This window comes from Dysidea avara, chromosome 14 (genome assembly GCF_963678975.1).
Source record: "Dysidea avara chromosome 14, odDysAvar1.4, whole genome shotgun sequence".
Lineage (NCBI taxonomy): Eukaryota > Metazoa > Porifera > Demospongiae > Dictyoceratida > Dysideidae > Dysidea > Dysidea avara.
Window position 1 is genome coordinate 2,040,812 of NC_089285.1, and position 6,126 is coordinate 2,046,937.

Consider the following 6,126-nt stretch of genomic DNA (forward strand, 5'->3'; position numbering starts at 1 on the left):
TTGGAAAGGATCCTTCCTGTTGTGTTTTTGAACAAAGTGAAATGAGGAGCCACCTGCTAGCATCATTTGAACAAAAAAGAATTACTCCTTTTCCAGTTATCAGAGACAGACGTCCATTACCTCAGAAATTAGTAACAGTTATAGTTTATTGTTACTGCAGATGCACTGAAAATCTTGTGATGATTTCATGTGATGGGCCATGTAAAGGATGGTACCATTTGGGTAGCTGTGTTGATGTCAAGGAAAAGAACTCTGTATGGTACTGTAAAAATTGTCGAAGCTAAGTGAAGATTTTATCCAAATTTGTAGGTATCTATTGATTTGTGAATATTATTAGTATGGATATAAATATCAAGACACACGGTAGTGTGTCGTGCGGCCCAAGAAGCCGGCGCGCCACACCGTGAGTATATTGACAGGAAGAACGAAAACGTCATTTTCACACCTTTGTATCTCGGTGATCACTTATCTGATTGGAACCAAATTTGCTACACAGTTGCCCGCCAGCCAAGGGAGTCTACATTCCAAATTTGAAGGAAATCGCTCCAGCCATTTCCGAGATACGAGCTGCCAAAGTTTTGTTTTTTTTTCTTCTTCGTCTTTTCGCACACTTGCAAAATTTGCTATAACAAGCAAACGTGTACTCCGATCGCCTTGAAATTTGGCACACAGAAAGGGAGTCCAAAGGCGAATCCTAGCATCAAATTTGGTACAAATCCGATGAATGGTTCAGGAGTTATGACCGATTATTCGCGTAAAACAAGATCGATTTGTTGTCACGCCTACAGGGTAAACCGCTTCATGGAATGAGTTGAAAATTGCTATGTAGATGAAGTAACCATCGTAGGAGTGCCTTTTGGTGGTTTGGAAGGAATCGAGATAAAGACCACGGAGATATGACACAAAACCCAACCTGTGTCACAATTACGCGATCGATTTTTATGAATAAAAAAGTATTAGTTTTCAAGCCTACTAGGCAAACCGCTTAGAGCAATGAGCTGAAAATCGGTGTATAGCTGGAATAATCTTCATAGAAAGTCCTTGCAGTAGTACAGAAGAATCGGATTACAAACCACTGAGTTATGATTCGAAAGCCAACTCCGTGTAGCAAATGCGAGATCGAGATACTCTAATAGAACAGTCACCCTAATAGAGCATTCGGCTAATTTATTTACTCCATTATAGAATTTTATTACATCACAAGTTATTCTGTAGGGAATTCAGCTGCAAACAATTAATCTTATAGACAGTTCAGCAAGAAGACAGTCACCATGTGGAGAGTTAAGCAAATATACCACTATAGAGATTCAGAACATTACAAGTCACACTGAAGAAAGTTCAGCTATAAACAAGTCATGCACTGTGTAGAGAATTCAGCTACAATTTAGTCACTCTCTAGAGAATTCAGTTACACAGAATTCTGCTCCACACAAGTCACTGTGGAGAGAGTTCAGCTACAAACAAATTACCCTTTAGAGTGATCAGCTACAAACAAAACACTTTGCAGGGTGTTCAACTGCAACAAATCAATTACCTTTAGAGCGATCAGCAATGAACAAATCAACACAAATCTACCTGTAGAGAGATCAGCTAGAAACAAACCACCCTGAAGAGAGTTCAGCTACAAAAAATCACCCTGTAGAGACATCAGCTAGAAACTAGACACAATGTAAGGAGTTCAGCTACAAGCAATCACCCTGTAGAGAGTTCAGCTAAAACAAATCAACCTGCAGAGAGATCAGCTACAAACAAATCAACCTGCAGAGAGATCAGCTACAAACAAATCACCTTATAGAGAGTTCAGCTACAAACAGATTACCTGTAGAGAGATCGGCTACAAACAAATCAACCTGCAGAGAGATCAGCTATATACACACAAATCAACTTGTAGAGAGATAAGCTACAAACAAATCACCCTGTAGAGAGATCAGCTAGAAACTAGACAGAATGTAAGGAGTTCAGCTACAAGCAATCACCCTGTAGAGAGTTCAGCTAAAACAAATCAACCTGCAGAGAGATCAGCTACAAACAAATCACCTTATAGAGAGTTCAGCTACAAACAGATTACCTGTAGAGAGATCGGCTACAAAACAATCAACCTGCAGAGAGATCAGCTATATACACACAAATCAACTTTTACAGAGATCAGCTATAAACAAATCACCCTGTAGAGAGATCAGTTACAAACTAGACACAAAGTAAGAAGTTCAGCTACAAGCAAATTACCCTGTAGAGAGTTCATCTACAAACAAATCAACCTGTAGAGAGATCAGCTAGAAACAAATCACCCTGAAGAGAGGTCAGCTACAAAAAAATCACCCTGTAGAGAGATCAGCTACAAACAAATTGCCCTGTAGAGAGATCGGCTACAAACAAATCAACCTGCAGAGAGATCAGCTACACACAAATCAACTTGTAGAGAGTTCAGCTACAAACAAATTACCCTGTAGAGAAATCGGCTACAAACAAATCAGCCTGTAGAGAGTTCAGCTAAAACAAATCAACCTGCAGAGAGATCAACTACAAACAAATCACCTTATAGAGAGTTCAGCTACAAACAAATTACCCTATAGAGAGATCGGCTACAAACAAATCAACCTGCAGAGAGATCAGCTACACACAAATCAACTTGTAGAGAGATCAATTACAAACAAATCACCCTGTAGAGAGATCAGCTAGAAACTACACACAATGTAAGGAGTTCAGCTACAAATAAATCACCTTATAGAGAGTTCAGCTACAAACAAATCACTCTGTAGAGAGATCAGCTAGAAACTGGACACAATGTAAGGAGTTCAGCTACAAGCAAATCACCCTTTAGTGAGTTCAGCTACAAACAAATCAACCTGCAGTGAGATCACCTACAAAAAAGCACCTTGTACAGAGTTCAGCTACAAACAAATTACCCTGTAGAGAGATCAACTACAAACAAATCAACCAGTAGAAAGATCAGCTACACACAAATCAACTTGTAGAGAGATCAGCTACAAACAAATCACCCTGTAGAGAGATCAGCTAGAAACTAGTCACAATGTAAGGAGTTCAGCTACAAGTAAATCACCCTGTAGAGAGTTCAGCTAAAACAAATCAACCTGCAGAGAGATCAGCTACAAATAATCACTTTATAGACAGTTCAGCTACAAACAAATTACCTTGTAGAGAGATAGGCTGCAAATTAATCAACCTGCAGAGAGATCAGCTACACACAAATCAACTTGTAGAGAGATCAGCTACAAACAAATCACCCTGTAGAGAGATCAGCTAGAAACTAGATACAATGCAAGGAGTTCAGCTACAAGCAAAATCACCCTTTAGTGAGTTCAGCTACAAACAAATCAACCTGCAGTGAGATCACCCACAAAAACGCACTTGTACAGAGTTCAGTTACAAACAAATCACCCTGTAGAGAGATCAGGTAGAAGAATTTACCTTGTAGAGAGTTCATTTACAAAGAAACCATCATATAGAGAGTTCAGCTACAAAGAAATTACCCCGTAGAGAGTTCAGCTAGAAGAAGTCACCTTGTAAAGAGTTTAGCTACAAAGAAACCATCATGTACAGAGTTCAGCTACAAAGAAACCACCTGTACAGAATTCAACTACAAACAAATTACCCTGTATAGAGATCAGCTAGAAGAAGTTACCTTGTAGATAGTTCAGCTACAACAATTCACCCTGTAGAAAGATCATGCTAGAAGAAGTCACCTTGTAGAGTGTTCAGTTACAAAGAAACCATCATGTAGAGAGTTCAGCTGCAAACAAATCACTCTGTAGAGAGTCCAGCTACAAAGAAACCGCCATGTAGAGAGTTCAGCCTCATACAAACCACCTAGTAGAGAATTCAACTACAACAAATCACCCTGTAGAGAAGAAATTACCTTGTAGAGAGTTCAGCTACAAAGAAACCACCATGTAGAGAGTTTAGCTGCAAACAATTCACCTGTAGAGAATTCAGCTAGAAACAAATCACCCCGTAGAGAGATCAACTGGACGAAGTCACCTTGTAGAGAGTTCAGCTACAAAGAAACCACCATGTAGAGAGTTTAGCTGCAAACAATTCACCTGTAGAGAATTCAGCTAGAAACAAATCACCCCGTAGAGAGATCAACTGGACGAAGTCACCTTGTAGAGAGTTCAGCTACAAAGAAACCATCATGTAGAGAGTTCAGCTGCAAACAAATCATCCTGCAGAGAGTTCAGCTACAAAAAAATCACCCTGTAGAGAGTTCAGCTAGACGAAGTCACCTTATAGAGAGTTCAGCTACAAAGAAACCATCATGTAGAGAGTTCGTCTATAAAGACACCACCATGTAGAGAGTTTAGCTGCAAACAAATCACCTGTTACAGAGAGTTCAGCTACAAAGAAACCATCCTGTATATAGTTCAGCTACATTTCAAGTCACCCAGTAGAGAGATCAGCTGCAAAAAAAATCCTGTGGGGAATAATGAGCATGTAATAAATATATGTATATAATTTGTATAATTACTAATAAAATCAAAAATAATTGAAGTACTAAAATTCTTCTTTAAGTTCTTTTCTTCTTCCTGTGGTAAAGAAAAAAACACATGGGTTAAAAAAGCCCCAAAGCCAGCCATAGGCCGGCTTTGCAGTATACAAATACAAAAAGAAGTGATATCTAATCAAAAACAGCCAAGCTGTAAAAAAAGGTGCGGCCCCCATAAAGGCCAGGGTGAAAAAAGATGTGAAATCCAAGGTGGCGGCCAAGAAATGGCTGTGATGGTAGGTTAATGGTTACATTTTAATAACGGCAATTCAGGTGAATTTTGTGCCGCTTGGTCTTGGCACCAAATTCACCTGAATTGTTGTTATTAAAATGTAACCATTAACCTACCATCACAGCCATTTCTTGGCCGCCTCCTTGGATTTCACATCTTTTTTCACCCTGGCCTTTATGGGGGCCGCACCTTTTTTTACAGCTTGGCTGTTTTTGATTAGATAATAATAACTGCACAATACACATAATGACAATATTGATGATACAGCCCTTGCTCGCCCCTCCTCGAGCCCGGCTGCTCACAATGCAAATTGGTCAGCCGGAATTCGGGTGTACTAGTACAGAGGCGAGCTAGCTCAGTATAGCTAGCTAGCCGCTGACAAAGGTAAATTTAATCGTTGCAGAGAATGTAGCAACAATGCTTGATAGAAATCACTTGATAGCACTGGGTAGTCCGAGGAGTAATCACTTTAAGCCCCTTGAGTCACCCGGAGCCACTTCACCTGTTCATTACAGGTGGAGCTGGAGCCATGTCATTAGTGTAAACAAGGAACACATTTAACAAGCACACACAGGGTCTCAAAATGCTATATGTAGCAGCAAGAGTTCACAGAATGCCCTTAGGAGTGAGACAAGACTGTGAGCTGATAGCGTAACCAGGTGGAACTCACAGCTAAAAATGATAAGATCTGTGTTATCTATTTCAGAGGACAAACTAGAAGGCTTAGAAAATGCTCCAAAACTAGCATCGCATGAAAAAACATTCTTCGGGATATTATGGAGATCGTTACACCTTTTGAAGAGGCTACAGATTTCATCCAAGTTGGTTGTGTTCCATCAGCAAGCTATGTCTTGCCATGCATTCGTGGATTACATCACCACATGGAGAATATGGTGTCTAAGTATCACTCTGAGTTTGTCCAAGGCCTAAAAATGTCTCTCAAAAAATGCATGCCATATCATGAGGAGAATGAGGCAGACACTTTAGCTGTTATTCTAGACCCGCGTTTTAAGCTTTGATGGTGCTCAAATGATGCTGAAAAACAGAAATCAATTGATCTACTAAAATCAGCACTAGATAGAATTATTCCAGTCACACTCAGCAAATGCAGCCACCCAAGTTTCTGAAGAAGTTGAACCTTTACCCCAAAAAAGGAAAACATTGTTTAATTTTATGGAATCAGATTCTTCATCTTCTCAGAGTCAAAATCAGCCAAGCACACTTGATAAGATGGGAGATTACTTGGAAACTGTAAGTGCACAGATGTCTACTGATCCAGCTAAGTATTGGAGAGAAAATCAGGAGAAGTATCCATTTTTAGCAATGCTGGCCAAAGATGTTCTTGGAGTACCATCATCCTCAGCTCCTGTAGAGAGGTTATTTAGCATTG